The sequence below is a fragment of the Amblyomma mixtum genome, chromosome 5 (genome assembly GCF_055824585.1).
Source record: "Amblyomma mixtum isolate Tamu chromosome 5, ASM5582458v1, whole genome shotgun sequence".
Lineage (NCBI taxonomy): Eukaryota > Metazoa > Arthropoda > Arachnida > Ixodida > Ixodidae > Amblyomma > Amblyomma mixtum.
The window spans coordinates 157,637,512-157,655,132 of NC_143016.1; the positions used below are offsets into that span (position 1 = coordinate 157,637,512).

Below are 17,621 nucleotides of genomic sequence, written 5' to 3' on the forward strand. Positions count from 1 at the left end.
TTCTATGATGCAATAACCTCATAGATCATTCATCATAGAATATCACAAAATCTGTATGACATCTCATACAATTCTTATGATATTGCCACCGTCCGAACAAACCAGTGGCGCCGTACCGCGGCCGAACTGTTTAAGCAGGGACTTGCCAAGCCTTGGGCATTCGAGGTGATCGAAGATCGTCTTCTTCCTCGCTCGAGCTGCCTGCTGGCTGGCACGCCCACCTCGTCTAATTAGAACCTGGGCTATTTCTTCACCCGTTTGTCGGTGACATATTTGGTGGAGCCGCTGGGTAACGTCCCATGTACTCGGATTGCGAGGACACTCTCGAAACCTGTTCTCCACGCGTGGACACAACACCCGTCCACAAAGCGAGCCGCCGTCTGCGAGGCCTACAACCGGAGTTCAGCCAACTGACAGCGCCGGTAAGAGCGGTAAAAACAATGAAATCAACCGTGGCTAGCCAGACGACTCAGCATTCCGGAAATGCCCCGCCATTCCTCCTTCACGCACCTCGGTCGCCGCCGCCGTTCCACGGGGACAGGTTCGAGGACGTAGAAGACTGGTTGGCCAGCTTTGAGCGAGTGGCGGGCTTCAACGAATGGGACGGCAAGCGCAAATTGCGCAATGTCTACTTTGCGCTGCAGGACTTAGCCAAAACATAGTTCGAAAATCACGAAGCCTCCTTTACCACCTGGGAAGTGTTTCGTCGAGAACTTCAAGCGACGTTTACCACCAGCGAAAGAAAAGAAAAGGCTGAAATCGCTCTGCACTCGAGGTCCCAGCAGTCCAACGAGAGCGTCGCGATGTTCGTCGAGGACATGACGCGACTGTTCAATCGGGCCGACCCTGCTATGCCAGAGGCGAAGAAGGTGCGCCACTTAATGCGCGGCGTAAAAGAACAGCTATTGGCCGGACTTGTCCGTGACCCGCCAAAAACAGTGGCCGACTTCACAAGGGAGGCAACGAGTATCGAGCGCTCTCTGCAGGAACGGGGCGCGCAATACGGACGTGAGGCTACTGTAGCAGCCGCTTCCCAGTACACGCCTACGTCGCTGCCCGCCGAGGAGCTTCGGGAGCTTGTAAGAAGCGTTGTGCGCGAGGAATTGGCGAAACTTCGCTTGGAAGCTCCACAGGCCAGTGTCGCTGCCCTAACGGACGTGGTCCGTGACGAAATCCGACGAGCTGTGCAGCCGCCCCCAGCTCCACAGCCGGCGCCCTCTGTTATGACGTACAGCGAGGCACTACGAAGTCCTGGGCCAGCGATGCAAGCCTTTTTCCCCCGTCGTTCCCATTCCAGTGCCATCTCTGCGTACCCGAGCGCAGCAGTACCATCTGTGCCGCAAGAGTACAGGCCCCCCATGAGCAAAGCGCACGTGTGGCGTACGCCAAACAATCGGCCGCTCTGTTACCACTGCGGGGAGCCCGGCCACACCCTCCGCCACTGTCCCTACCGCAGGATGGGTTTAAGAGGGTTTTCACCTGACGCACCTCGACCGCGCTACGGTGAAAGACCATGGGATATCGAGCTGTACCTTGCTGATAACGTGCAGTCCTCGACCCCGCAGCGGCGCCAGTCTAGATCGCCATCCCCAAGGCGGTTCTCTTCGCCCGGCCGCCCATCGTCCTCTGGCCAGTTCAGAGGTGCGTCCCCACGTCGGGAAAACTGAAGACGGCGTCCTCCGGGGGTAGGGCCGCCGCTACTGGACCGTGTCAAGAGCCTCCATTTGAAGACTCGCCGCTACGCTCCGACCGACGACGACCTGACCCGACGACCTCAACGACGCGCTGCGACCGACTGGTTTCTGGCGAAATTCCGGTATCCGCTGACAACCGCGACGTTACTGCACTGGTGGATACCGGTGCCGATTTTTCTGTAATGAGCAGTCGGTTAGCCACGGCCCTGAGGAAGGTACTGACCCCTTGGTCTCGGCCGACCTTTCCCTCAAGCCCGAAAAGTGTCACTTGGCTTTCCAGGAGTTGAAGTTTCTGGACCACATCGTGAGCGCTGAGTAAGCCCTGATCCCGATAAGACAGCCGCCGTCGCTGCTTTTCCCATGCCAACCGATAAGCGAAGTGTGCGCCGCATTCTGGGCCTCTGCGCCTATTATCGGCGTTTTGTGCGGAACTTCTACCAGATTGCTGAGCCCCTCATCCGCCTCACGAAAGATGCCGAACCGTTCTTCTGGGGCCAGGAGCAACAACAGGCCTTCGAAGACCTCCGAACTCGTCTGCAAAGTACGCCTATCCTTGGCCACTTCGACGAGTCAGCCGACACTGAATTGCACACAGACGCCAGCAACATCGGCCTCGGTGCGGTCCTTGTGCAGTGGCAGGATGGTCTCAAACGCGTAATCGGATACGCAAGCCGCACCTTGTCACGCTCGGAGGCGAACTATTCCACTACTGAAAAAGAATGCCTGGCAATTGTGTGGGCAGTGACCAAATTTCGTCCATATTTATACGGCCACCCGTTTAGAGTTGTCAGTGATCACCATTCGCTGTGTTGGCTAGCGAACCTGAAAGATCCCTCAGGGCGGCTTGCACGCTGGAGCCTTCGTCTTCAAGAGTTCGATGTCACCATCGTTTATAAGTCCGGTAGGAAGCACAGTGATGCCGACTGTCTGTCCCGTGTCCCTGTCGAGGACAATCGAGCTGATCCCGACGACGATTCTGTGTTTCTCGGCGCCATCTCCACGTCCGTCCTCACTCAACACCAAAGAGACGACAGTGAACTACGGCCTCTCATTGAGTATCTTGAAGGAAGCGCAGAGTCGCCCCCGCGACTCTTCTCAAGTGGTCTGTCGTCATTCTGTTTGCGCCATGGCGTTCTGTATAAGAAAAACTACCGCCCGACGGAAGCTGTCTATCTGCTCGTCGTACCTGCGGCTTTGCGCGAAGAAGTCCTGCAGGCGTGCCATGATGACCCATCTTCTGGTCACCTGGGTTTTTCTCGCACTTTGGCGCGGATACGCCAAAAGTACTACTGGCCCAGGGTTGCGGCACTTGTACAGCGTTACGTCCGAACATGCCGCGAGTGCCAACGTCGCAAGACACCACCGACTAAGCCAGCCGGACTACTACAGCCCATTGATCCGCCACAAGCCCCCTTCCACCAAGTCGGCATGGACTTACTCGGCCCCTTTCCGCAGTCCTCGCTGGGTAACCGCTACATTGTGATGGCCACCGACTACCTCAGCCGGTACTGTTAAACTAAAGCTCTCCCCCGTGGTACCGCTGACGAAATTGCGAACTTTTTCGTTCAAAACATTGTGCTTCGTCATGGTGCCCCCATCGTCGTTATAGCTGACAGGGGAACGGCGTTCACCTCGGCCCTCACACAGGAGGTTATGCGCCTTAGCGGCACGAGTCACCGAAAAACAACCGCTTACCACCCTCAAACGAACGGACTCACCGAACGGCTCAACAAGACGATCGCCGACATGATCTCCATATATGTTGACGCAGACCACCGGAACTGGGATGCCATACTCCCTTACGTCACTTTCGCCTATAACACTGCACTACAAGAAACGACGCGTTTTTACTCCATTTCGTTTAGTGCATGGTCGCGAAGCCACCACCATGCTGGACGCAATGTTGCTTCCAACTAGTACTACCTCAACTGTTGTGGGTGCTGACCACTTCGTTCGTCACGCCCAGGCCGCCCGCCAACTCGCTCGACAGCGCATCCGGCACCAGCAAACCCACGACGCTCGCTGCTGTAACCTCCGCCACAGAGATGTTAGTTACCAGCCCGGCGAACAAGTCTGGGTTTGGAGCCCAATCCGCATGCGTGGACGCTCCGAAAAGGTTCTGCGCCGATATTTCGGCCTCTACGAGGTACTCCGCCAAGTAAGTGAGGTGAACTATGAAGTCCTTCCCCAAGGAACAGTTCGCTCCTCCAGACGGCCGACCACCGAAGTTGTCCATGTCGCACGGATGAAGCCATACCACGCCCGCTAGGGCTTCAGGCGTGTCTACACCTGCCGCCGGACACATGCAGCGTCCCTCCTCTTTGTGCTGCCCATTGCTGCGGCACCGAGTCGGTGCCCTTCAGAGAGGGGGAGCAATGCCACCGTCCGAACCAACCAGTGGCGCCGTACCGCGGCCGAACTGTTTAAGCAGGGACTTGCCAAGCCTTGGGCATTCGAGGTGATCGAAGATCGTCTTCTTCCTCGCTCGAGCTGCCTGCTGGCTGGCGCGCCCACCTCGTCTAATTAGAACCTGAGCTATTTCTTCACCCGTTTGTCGGTGACAATATTCTATGACATCTTTATGATGACTGTATGATTTTATAGAAATGTATGACATTGAATGATAATTTTCTATGATTAGTATGATAAGTCTATGATATTTATATGATAAACTGTATGAGTTTATTGCATCATACAACTTTTTTCAACAGGGTGTGGTACTGCCTTGGTGATTTTTACGGAATTAATAATATCGGAATTCGAGAAATTGTATGCGTCTCCGTTTACCGCTTCCCCTCAAGCCTCAGATGCTGAGGATGTGGAGAGCTTCGTCTCCCTTCTGAAGCCCCTTTCAGAGGACGAGTGCTCGACAATAAGTGGCCCTTTAACTTTTGTAGGAACGAAAGGTGCCGTTGATTAGTTGCCACTTTTAAAGACACCTGGAACTGATGGCCTTTCACAACACTTTTAAGCGCCTCTTGACTGCCATTCGAATTATGATTTTCACCGTCAGTATATAGACATTTATTGCTGCCTGCTTTTCCGCTCCCCGTCTTGGTCCACCACACGTTTTGCATCACCGAGGCGCAGCTGCGCCGCGGCTGTCCGAGGAAGGTCCCCTAGCCCCCGTAGGGGAAACTAAACAAAGCAACCTGTGGAGGCCAGGCTGCTTGCGGAGGAAGCGAAGAAGGTCCTCCACCGACCGCACTGTATGAAGACGCTGCACGCACTACGCCGACGCTGCATACAACGGCAACCTAGACCACGGCGCGAAACACCTTCAAAACGAAGCCTTCATCAAGAAAAGCTCCGACCACACGCCTCATTTGAACTAGACATTACTGCACCCAGCAAATACAAATAATTTTTTTTCCCGTTGTAGTTTGTGTTACCTTGTGTATAAAGATTGCATTATGAGGGGCTATGGAGCAAAACTCGCCCTTAAGAAAGCTTTCAGACCAGCAATAAGACAAGACAAGCAGCGGATGCTCTGTATCGTTGATGGAATGAAAATACTCAAGCTCTTCTATAGGTGGTGGTCACCTGCGAAGCCACATCTCGTCTTTTTCATGTTTTGGCAGTGATATGGGCGTTATGGCTCTAGCGCTCTTCTGCCGAGCGCGAAGTGGTGCTTCTATTGGCCGCGTGGTGGGCACGCGTGCGCATTGGGCACGGATTCATCGCCAAGTCTGGTGGAGGGTGGTAAAGATGTTTTGCATCAATAATATGCCTAACACCCTGCACGGTAGAACTAATTGCACAGAAGTTCGGCTAGAAAAAATGCAGGAGCAAGCCACGCGCCGTTCGCCGCGGTATAATCAATCGCGCGGTGCTGGGGGCAGCCATGTGGCGGTAACACCATGCGTGAAACTTTCAAGCACCTGCAGCGACATGGTAGTTTCCAAGCTCGTGCGCACGCAGACGTAAGAGCAGCCAACTTCGCGGCTGTTCACGGAAGCGAAATACGCCATCTGCCGTAGTGAACACTCTGCAGCGCGAAAACACGCCGAAGGACAACATGGCCGCAACGCGCGAAGCTTATACAAAATCATGGACACCCGCCATCAAACGCGGCTTGCTAGCCTGGTTGCTCCCTTCCACGCGCGAGGCACGCGAGGCACAGCCCGCCTTCACATTAGCTGGCAGGCATCGAAGCACAGTAGCACAGCGCGCCGCCGGCGTGCTGCAGAGGAGGCCGTTCACCTTCTAATATAAAAAGTTAAGCACCTGCGTTTTCCTACGTCCTCCTAGCTGTGCATCCGCCTGGAAGTGACCTCATATACAACACGACCCCGTAGCAGCCAATGACCTGCGTGCACATGTTCGCATCATTAAAAAAAACACAAACATAACCATGAAAAGCGCGAACACAGTGAGAGAGCGAGGTTTGTTGGAAATCAAGTGTTACTAAATGCGCTCACTAAACGCATCAGTAATGTGCATCTTTTATTTAGAAATAGTGAAAGATAGGAGTCGTGTTGCCCGTATTTATTAAGCGTGCATCTCTGATATTAACGCCTCTTCCACGCTACGCTCTAAAGGTAATGGCGTAATTTTGTGGAATTCTAGCATACATACTCAACGCTACTACGTATAGTACTAAAGATTTCCGCTGTGCACCCCCCTCCCCTTGCACAGAGACGAGACGCTTCGAAGACAACTAAATGCAGCTTATATAAAACGCTGCTCACTCTTCCAATGCTATGACTTATTTGCTGCGAAAGTACCACTGAAACAGCTTAACAAATGAATAAATAAAACATATTGCAGCCAGAAAGAGAGCCTCCAGAGACTCAAAAACCAACCGTTGTCCAATATAAACAGAGCTGCACAGAGCAAGAGCAGCCTTTAGCACTCCAGCAATGCTACCCGCATACCTCGCATAGCTCAACCTTCAACCGCCGCTCCGCGATGGCAGGAAGCACAGCGGACCAGCTGCGACCTATGCGAGCAGCGAGGAGTTTAACTACCGAGTATATGTACAGACAGAAAGAGAGAGAAAAACATTGCTAACAGCTACGTTTCCGATCATCTGCGTACGTCGAGGTTCACCGCGACTCACAACAGCAAAAAACACGCTGGCTTGCAGTCAGTAATGTCTTTGACGCGCTTTCGCATCGCTCTCTTGCAAATGCATGTGGTGGCAAGCAAGTCAAAAAACCTGTGCAATGCTCGAGAACAAATCAAGAGGGCAAAAGCTTGCGGCGCCAATATTGTCTGCCTGCCGGAGTGTTTTACCTTCCTTTACGCCGTTGACAACTTCCTCAAGTACGCTGAGTCCGTCCCTGGTGAAACGAGTGACATGCTTTCGCGGGCTGCCAAGGAGAACGGCATCTATCTCGTTGGCGGCTCCATAACCGAAGTTGACAAGCGCAAACTCTACAACACTTGTCTTGTCTTCGGGCCCGACGGCAAGCTTCTCGCGAAGCATCGAAAAGTGCACCTCTTCGACGTGGACATTCCTGGAACGGTAACTTTCAAGGAATCTCAATGTTTTACGGCGGGGGACGAACTCACGACCTTTGACACTCCTTACTGCAAGGTAGGAGTCGGCATTTGCTACGACCTACGCTTTGCGCAAATGGCACAGTTGTACGCAAAGCAAGGCTGCAAGCTCCTAGTCTATCCCGGTGCTTTCAGCCGTCATAGTGGCAGCCACTGGGAGCTTCTTCAACGGTTGAGGGCTGTCGATAACGAAGTGTATGTGGCCAGCGCATCGGCCGCTACAGACGCAACAGCACCCTTCGTCGCCTGGGGACACAGTATGCTGGTCGATCCCCTCGGCAAAGTTGTCACTTCAGCTGGCGCGCAGGAGGAAATCGTCGTAGCTGATGTAGATCTCGAGCTCTTGGAGTCTGTCCGGCGCCAGCTTCCCAACCTTGGACGGATGAGAACTGATCTCTGTGACGCCGTGAGTGTGCAACATGCGCGTCGTACCAGTTTTCTATCTTGAAAGCATCACTTGCATGTGAATGTTCCGTCCGAAATAAAGCAGTGTGCGTGGTTGTGTGAGAAGCCAATGTATGGAAGCGAGCTGTGCGGAGGCATTGCAAAAATTTCCTTTCCGACCTGTCTCGAAGAGTACATGAAAGCTCGTTTGAAAGCTCCCTTGCTACTGTGTCAGAACGGCTGATGAGCCTTTGTTCTACTGCCGCAATTAGTACATCAGGGACAAGGACATTTCATTGCTCACCACGTTTGTTAAGTACTCGGCGGCGGAGATAGTGAGATAGTGATAGCTTAACTGAAGCAATCTAAAAGGATGACTTGGGCAAAGATAGATGATGCTGCTAGTCCGCAAGCCAAAAGACAGGCAGCTATGAGCATTATCCCCAATTCTTTTCATGATGCGCAATATAGAACTTAAAAGAAATCTTGCAGTAAGTTGACTGTGGCTCTAATTTGTCATGTCGGCGATTGGAATAACTGAAGAAACATCCCCTACCACAAATAACAAGTACCGATGGTACTGTTCTTCCAGAAGACAAGTGGAAACTTTCAAGGTTTGGTTGATATATATGGCTAGGAGGCCACACTTGTTATGCTTGATAATCACGAGGACAACGCAGTTACATCATAGGGTTTCCAGTCATATATAGCTGAGCCAAATACCTTTCTATGCAATATATTGTTGAAGCCTACATACGTAGTAACAATTAAGAGAAGTCAAGCTTAATATACATTAGAATACAAGCAGAATGTGTAGAGAAAGTACTGTGGGAGGCCCCATGGTGAAAAAATGTCAGGGGGACCTCATAACACTAAATAACAGTTTTAACAAAACTGAGGCAGCGGTCACTAGTAACGAGAAATGGAAAAGAAATACTATTGTCATGCGGCATATAGCGCAATGGGGCACCAATATGAAGCTGCAATTTGACGCGGGATATTGTTATTATGACAGCTGACATTTGTGAACAGTGCTGTGTGCCCGCAAGCCGCCCCCTTTTGAGCACTTGTGATAAAATAGCGCACATTCATAAGATTAGCTTTAGGCATAAGTCGTATAAGATTGATTCACAGCAGGCAAAAAAGAAAGTTTTGACACGCTTCAGGAAAATGAAGAAAACCGATGTCTCGCAATGGTTTCCGGCTAACTGTGCCCCTGTAGTGCAGAGGCAAGAACTCAGTGGCTGGCGAGTAAGCACAAATATCAGTGCCAGCGAAGCAAATAGCACGGGATTCAGAAAGTATCTACTATAGGAAGAAAATTGGCGAACGCAAGCAGACCATATTGTACGAAAACTTTTTTTCTCGATTCCACAGGAAACGCTTTACATTTTATAGCGAAGGCCAGGTGAAACGGAACGAAATTATACCAGAAAAAAAAAATTTAACCGTATATCCGACATTTACTCTTGCTGTACAAGACACAACTAGACTGCAAAATACATGCTTATAAATAAGTGTCGTCATTTTCTGTTACAGAATAGGTAACAAACGATAAAGGCTCTCAAATTAAATGTTTGAAATTCACTTTGGACCGAAAAATACCAGAATCCTTCAGATGTGCGTCATAGATTGATACCTATTAAGAACGAGTTAAAAGCGGTGGTCATGAAACAGAATTAACGAAGAGCGGAAGCCAGGAGCACAGTTCGAAAACGAATCGTTCGCTGCAGTTCTCGGGTTTGGGGCGTTGCTCCTCTACACTAGGCGGGCGCCGGGTACGGCCAAGACGCTCCACTATCTCGTCAAGCTGCGTCTATTGTTACGGCTCCTACTTACAGACTGTGATCGCCTTATCAGAGCATTTACTTGGTTAAGGGGTTTTCACGTGGCACAGAAAGACACTGAAAACGTTTTCTAACAATAACTAGCCACTTTCAACTCGTACCCATGCAAAGAGTGCACGATAAAGTGCCATTTGTTTCCTTCTGCGACAGATCGGCAGCACTTCATCTCTGACTTCATCACACGGATTATGAGATCGGATACTTCCTGGTAAATTCTGGATTTCGGCCTCACTCACTTTTTCTTTCTATCCGGTCTAAAGCTTTGTACTTAAAAAGTGCTTGATGGTTCCACAGTTTTTTCCACGACTGCAGAAGGAGTAAGCAGCGGGTAACCTACAACATATGTACCTGCATTTATCCCGAACAAATCAAAGTTACTCCAGCATGAAGGCAACCAGATAGAAAGGCTTCGTTCCGCTTCCTTAAACGAGGTTAGAGCATATGTGCATGTGCCCCGGTTGCTTTCGTTTGTTTTCGTTTTTTCCCTAGTTTATTTAAGTTTTTCGCAAAACCCAGTTTCTAAAAAAACACTTTCCACTTGCTCAGCTTTCCTGGACGCCAGCAACTAGCACCATCTCTTTGCAGCCATAAACGAACATCACGCAGATAAATGCGGATGCTTTAACCTTGTAATTTTGAGAAAGCTGAAGAGCCCTGGGTGATTTTCGGCGAGCATGTTGATTATTTTGGCCCAATCTTCCTTCTCTCTGCAAAATCTCACCAAAATTCACACCAACGATTTTCGACGGATGGATGGATGGATGGATGGATGGATGGATGGATGGATGGATGGATGGATGGATGGATGGATGGATGGATGGACGGACGGACGGACGGACGGACGGACGGACGGACGGACGGACGGACGGACGGACGGACGGACGGACGGACGGACGGACGGATGGACGGATGGACGGATGGACGGATGGATGGATGGATGGATGGATGGATGGATGGATGGATGGATGGATGGATGGATGGATGGATGGATGGATGGATGGATGGATGGATGGATGGATGGATGGATGGACGCACGGACGGACGGACGGACGGACGGACGGACGGACGGACGGACGGACGGACGGACGGACGGACGGACGGACGGACGGGTGGGTGGATGGATGGATGGATGGATGGATGGATGGATGGATGGATGGATGGATGGATGGATGGATGGATGGATGGATGGATGGATGGATGGATGGATGGATGGATGGATGGATGGATGGATGGATGGATGGATGGATGGACGGACGGACGGACGGACGGACGGACGGACGGACGGACGGACGGACGGACGAACGGTCGGACGGACGGACGGTCGGTCGGTCGGTCGGTCGGTCGGTCGGTCGGTCGGTCGGTCGGTCGGTCGGTCGGTCGGTCGGTCGGTCGGTCGGTCGGTCGGTCGGTCGGTTTCCTTTGAAACAGGATGGTGGCAGTTCATTGTTCGGGTTATTTTTCATTTTTCTTATTCATTTTTTCTCGTATATTTCTTTAACATAGTTTCAAATGCGTCTATAAATTCCTCATTCCGTTGAAATGCATTTTTAATCCTACACTTCAAAAATTGCTAACCGTCTGCTTCAGTGCCGCCAATCTTCCAATCGATTTTTGCTAATTTCTACCGCAGATTCGTTCCCGTTACCGCTGTTATCTCTAAACCCTAGGGCCTCAGAGAGAGTGAGTTTAGCGCCATGTGGCAGGCGCTGCCAGCCGGGCGAACTACCAGCCGAACTAGGGCCGAGCTACGCGCGCGTGCCCGGATTTCTCATACGCTTTGCGATTTCAAAAGTTCAGCTAGTCTTGAGAGAATAGAAATGAGTAAAAGAAAACTAGAAGATCAATAGAAGAATAACACGGATAATTTATTCTGAAGAGACGATTCTGAAGTTTTACCTGTTAGCTAGCTCATATACCAGGTATATCAGGGAAGACTAAGTAACTCCGAAAAATAGGTTTCTTGAAGTAAAAATATGGATTTTCCAAATAATATTATTAGGGTTGGCGGACACCAGGAAACCAATGAATCCTTGTATGTAGTAAGATTGTTAGCTTACTTTTGATAATGAGCTTTTAACTATTTTATTTAGGCGCCTAGTTAAAATTAGAAGTTTGTTGCGGGTCGTCAGCAACAGCCGTATCAGATTTTAGAACCAACAAAACGCGATTACCCCTGGCGCTGTAGCTTGACAAAATTTGGCTTTTTTTTTTTAATAGTTACGCGCACTTGAAAGGTTGCTTGGCCTGCATGCTTTTCGAAAGCGCATGTATTTCGGCCCGGTGAAACCAAATATTGTCGAGCCACAGCGCCGAGGATAATCCCGTTTTCGACATTCTAAAAACCGATATGGCTATTACTAACGACGGGAACAAATCTCTAATTGCAACCAGTTGCCTAGCTGTGGGAGTTAAAAAATTTATTTTCAGAAATTAGTTAACCAGCTCACAACATAAGACAGTTCAATACCCTTAGACATATTATTTGTGATTGGACTACTTTTACTGAGCTAACTCGCTCACTTTTCTCTCTGTTAACATAAGTATCTCGATAGTTTCTTCCTCGTACTTTCTGATTAATTATTTTGCCAAACTACTAATTTGCTATTACTTCACGCCATGAATGAAAACAAGACACAAACATTTCCCCGTGCTTTCCTTGGATTTGGGGACTGTTGGCTTCTTTCACGTTTATGTCATAACGAGCCCCTCATCTCCCCTCAGCGCTCGTGTTTTGAGTCTCGGTAAGTCAAAATTCCTGCCACGCGTCCACAGAAGACAGGAAGAACGATTCGAGACAGACGCGCGACGCAAAACCGTGTCCACCGAAGCGACGACGCTGGTTTTTTAATGAATGAATAATACTCTTCTTTATTGGTCTTTCATTACATAAAATGGAGGAGATAAGGCAAAAAGCTCCGTACGCAGCTTGACTAAGGTCTTAACCCCTCAAAGGCAAAACAGCAGTGAACACAGACCGAACACCGATCAGAAACTAGTAACAAGGAATAATGAAGACAATAGTTACAAATGTACAATAGATTCAAGTATCTGCGCAAAAGAAAACCAAATTTCGGTTAGGAGCAAACACAAAATGCAGTGATAGGCCAAGTCGACAATGTACACAATGAAGAAATTATGGGTACGGAAGGAACATGAGTAGCACAGCATATTATGACGTGAAGCAATGAAGGCACATAAAAATGTCTAGCCCATCATTTGACATAGGAAAACAAAGGAAAGAACGGTTAGGTTCTTATTCGCTGAGCATTGAAAATAGCGATAAGGACACAAAAGTATGGTACAGCTGCACGTTGCTTAAGATATAAAACTAATAAGGACATTACAAAAATAGTGTCGTGAATTATCATGAAGGAAAAAAAAGTTGTTTTAAATGTTTGCGGTGAATGTTAAGAATGTCTATATTTTCTTGAAGAAAATTGTTGAGAAGAGTTGGTATCTGATATTTTAGAGATTGTGTTGCATAATTAGTTCGATAATGCTCAACTTTCCAGTATAAGGGATGTCGCGTATTATAACCCGATGGCTCTTTGATTTCCAACTCACCAAGGTTAATAAGATAATTATTGTGCTGTAGTTAGCCACGAATCAAACATTTACAAATCTGGTATCTATGTATATCAATCGATACCGCTCGTGCAGACGAAATCCCAATGATTTCATCACTGGTTAACCGCCGCTGTGGCTCAGCGGTTAGGCAGCGTTTCAGTGGAGGCGAAACGCAAAAGGCGCCCGTGTGCTTTGCGATGTCAGTGCACCTTAAAAATCCCCAGGTGGTGAAAATTACTCCAGAGCCCTCCACTACGGCACCTCCTTCTTTCTTCCTTCTTTCAGTCCTTCCTTTATTCCTTCCCTTATGACTATCTTATCCATATTGCTGATGACATTGCCCTGTTTGTCTTTTAGCGCATACATCTGGTTTTTACCTATGCCCAGTTTTCTCCTCACTGATTTTAGGCTACCACCGTTCCTTAGAGCATGCTCGATTTTCTCCATGGTAAACTTTCTTATGTCGGCTACCTTGCGCTTATTCATTAATTTCGATAGCTCTGCTAGTTATATCCTGTCTGTGGAGTTGAACGTCCTCATGCTTTGGCGTTTCTTAATCAGATCTTTAGTCTCCTGTGATAGCTTGCTGGTATCCTGTCGAACCATCCTACCACCTACTTACAACTCGCAGGACGTCTGAGGAAACCTTGGCAGCGTCAAGCGCCGCAGCTGCAGCGCAAAACTCCACGCTCCACGCTGGCCACCCACGCTGGCCAACCTGCCTGCACAGCTTATTTTAGGCTGTGTCTCGTGTTTAGGTTTCGTATTAGGTTTCATATTCATATCTTCAGGTTTCATATAAGAGGGCTGATTTGATTGTTTCAGACACCAACCGTACAATTCAGGTGAAGACTGCCACTAGAGAAATCTAAACAATCAATATGACAGGCTTTACGAACCGCGACGATAGCCGGACAACACTGAGTTGGCGGTTCACACTGAGAAATTCGAGTGCCCTGCTTGATAGGTACGCTTCCAGCTAACGCAAACGCGTTAAGAGTCGAAAGAGCGCAGCAGTCAAGTTCCACTGGGTGGTTCACGAGGTCAGCGATTTTTCGTACGGGTGGAACGGCGCGGTTGTGCAACAGTCGGCACTCGACATTTTGCCAGGAATGACAAACTGCATGAACCAGGTTGTCAAGACTGTGATAAGAGCTCTAAGCTGGTTCAGCGTACGGGTAACAGTCGTTGGTAGTTAAGAGCGCTGCCGGTGTTTCGCAGTTTACATGTAAATAATGTAGAACCAACTTCAAGCAAATAAGTTGGACGCGCTGCCATTGAATTAACTCCCATGGAGAGTTAGGAAAAATATATTGCGGTTCTGAACCAGAGTAAAACCGGGCGATGTAGATTTGTACCTCGTCATGTACCGCAGGAAATTCGTCAACAGCAAGTGCCAGATATATTCCCTCTGCCTCAAAACAACACGCATTTTAAATGAGTGCGGCCGAGAGCGGTGGGCATTATCTTCAAAGCTCGACTTGCACGTGCTGCTATCGCCGCCGCCGCTAAGTTATTTTCTGTTTGCGGGTTCAAGTTCTTCCAATAATCCGAGTTGCACGCCAACCTTTATCGGCACGCGCGCTATAAGGTACCTATAAGGGAAGATCCCGATTAATTTTCACAACTGGGGTCTGTTTAGAGTTCGCTGACATCGCACAGCACACGAGTATTTTTGCATTTCGTCATAAACGAAACGCGACCCCTCGACCTTGGGCTCAACACCCGGATACCACAGCCACTGAGACATCGCACGCAATGACCGACCTAAGAGCCAAATGAAGACACTGTCCATCCTAAAACTCAATACCCTACATCAACGTCAACATCGCCGCAGCTGCGTTTACCACACAACTCTTCGATATCATGTGCTGCTGATGCCCGGATATTCCTCTATTCCCCATCCGCCCTTTGGTTAATGCAGGCGCCCCATACAGGCCTACCACGTGTTTCAAGGAACGTTATCACTAATTTTTTTTTAAATAAAGATTTTGACGCAAAGAGAAGCTTTTTGTTCCATAGTATTACCAGTTTTGGCACACATCTAAAATCAGGCGAATCATGTTGACTACTACAGTGATTAACTGAATTTTAATAGTTCACTTTTCAGCTATTACCGACGGGCACCTCATTGCAATTAGAGATTTGCAGCCGGCCGTAACATTCATATCAACTTTTAGGAAATCGAAAACGCGATTACCCTCGGTGCTGTGGCTCAACGAAATTTCGCTATTTCGACTAGTGACGTGCCCTGGAGGCGTTGCTTCGCCTGCATGCATTCGAAAGCGCTTGTATTTTGACACGATGAAGCCAAATTTTGTATTGCCACAGCGGCGAGGGTAAACGCGATTTCGAAATTCTGAAAACTGATATGACTATTACTAACTGCTAGCTACCAATATCTAATAGCAATCATGCGCTCAGCGGTAACAGTTACAAATATAACTATTAGAAATAAGCAAACAAGGGAAGGGGATGAGGAGCTCGTTATAAATATGAGAAAAGCCAACAGCCACAGAAACCAAGAAGCACAGGAGATTTTTTAATTAATTTTTTTTTGGTGTTGATCAAGTAAGAATATTACTGAATATGTTGTCGCTTAAAGCTAATTGATTAGAAATGCAGAAGAAAAAACAACCACATGCCGCCGGTGGGATCCGAACCCACGACCTCCGAATTACACGTCCGGTGCTCTACCTCTGAGCTACGGCGACGGCTTTCAAATCTTCTGCTTTCGGGGGTATTTATGTTTACAAGTAACATAACCTTGAGAGTGTTCATCAGCGCCACCCACGTTCGTAAGCGGCGGACGTGGAACGTCGTGAGTTACCGCTGGTGTGACGTAGAACGCCATCGAACGGCGAGGGTGGAAGCTGTGTGAGAACCCTCTTATGCTTCCTATAGCGTCAAGGCTGCCAGAACCGAGACCCTCGCTAAGCAATTACGCAAACAAGGGAAGGGGAATGAGGGGCTCGTTATAAATATGAGAGAAGCCAACAGCCACAGAAACCAAGAAGCACAGGGGATTTTTTAATTAATTTTTGTCTTTGGTGTTGATCAAGTAAGAATATTACTGAATATGTTGTCGCTTAAAGCTAATTGATTAGAAAAGCAGAAGAAAAAACAACCACATGCCGCCGGTGGGATCCGAACCCACGACCTCCTAATTACGCGTCCGGTGCTCTACCTCTGAGCTACGGCGACGGCTGTCAAATCTTCTGCTTTCGGGGGTATTTATGCTTACAAGTAACCTAACCTTGAAAGTGTTCATCAGCGCCACCCACGTTCGTAAGCGGCGGACGTGGAACGTCATGAGTTACCGCTGGTGTGACGTAGAACGCAATCTTCTGCTTTTCTTCTGCTTTACTAATCAATTAGCTTTAAGCGACAACATATTCAGTAATATTCTTACTTGATCAACACCAAAAAAATTAATTAAAAAATCCCCTGTGCTCCTTGGTTTCTGTGGCTGTTGGCTTCTCTCATATTAGAAATAAGGTATTAATTTCACTCCTTCAATAGATTGGCTTTCTTTTTGACGTCCGCCTACACTGGTGTTACTACGCCGCAAAAAAACCTCCTCTTTACCTCAAAAACCCAATTGTTAAACATTAGTGATCATCTTCCCTGAAATTCACACCTGGCATATATCATGCCTTTACGACTAAGAATGGTGAATTATCCCTCACGACATCGTGGCCTTCTTGCCTACATTCACCTTATACTAACATGTACGAAAACAGCTAATGCAAGAAAGGGGATGATGATGATGATGATGATGATGATGATGATGTCCTCAGAAAGGGGACGAGAGAGGGGCGCACCACGAGCGCTCTGTCTCTTCGTGCCGTTTCTTCCGCTGGCTGTTTTCATGAAAAACCAACAGGCCCCAATTCACAGTTTAATTAGCATTTATATTTAGATATAAAGACCACCCCGTTTTTTATTTTCCCTGCGTTTAATTACTATGCTGCTTCTTTCTCTTTCTCTGTTTGCTTTCACAAAGATGAAAAAGCTTGCTTTTACATGGTTTGATCCTCCTCTTAGGTGGGTAAAGGTTAGGCGTAGAGAAGCGTGTGAAAAGGGCTAAGTTACTGGAAAGCCATGACGTCAGACCGGCTCAGTAGAATCAGATTAAACTGAAGAGGCTATCATGCCACAAGGCGCCTTCGCATTCGCAGAATGGTTCATATTTACTCCTTCAATGTTTTTTTATGGACCATTGTGCTTCGTTCTGATGCCTTCTGTACTTTGGCGGTTACAGAGGAGGGGCTTTACGGTGTCCGCGAGCCCCACTGTTTAGGTCCTTCAAATCATGGTGTCTCCCGTATCATCTGTATCCTTTGAAAATGTGTGCAGCGAAACCTCCTCGCTGCCTGCACGATGAAGTGCATGTCCTTAATCTTGCCAACACGCTTCCGTCAGTACACATCCAGATCAAGCCATGTAGGCCAGAAGTTTTGCACCTCTCCGCAAGCCTTTGGGTAGGGGTAGTGGCTTGCGTGGAACTTGATGCTTTCCGTCGTTTCCTGTCTGCTTCCCACCGTTCATTTTCCTGGGCATTCGTTGCCATGGGCTGTGTTATGTCAGTATTGTTATTCATTATGAAACGTGAGATGAGAGA

At 48.5% G+C, this 17,621-nt stretch overlaps 1 non-coding gene and 1 pseudogene across 1 annotated transcript; one reads left to right on the forward strand and one right to left on the reverse strand.

Moving 5' to 3' along the window:
• The first annotated feature begins 6,789 nt into the window (after positions 1-6,789).
• Positions 6,790-7,647, forward strand: LOC149344264 (omega-amidase NIT2 pseudogene; annotated as a pseudogene).
• A 7,992-nt stretch (positions 7,648-15,639) lies between these two features.
• Positions 15,640-15,711, reverse strand: TRNAT-UGU (transfer RNA threonine (anticodon UGU)). The gene has a single exon. It is a non-coding gene; the product is annotated as a tRNA-Thr (tRNA).
• Between the last annotated feature and the right edge of the window lie 1,910 nt (positions 15,712-17,621).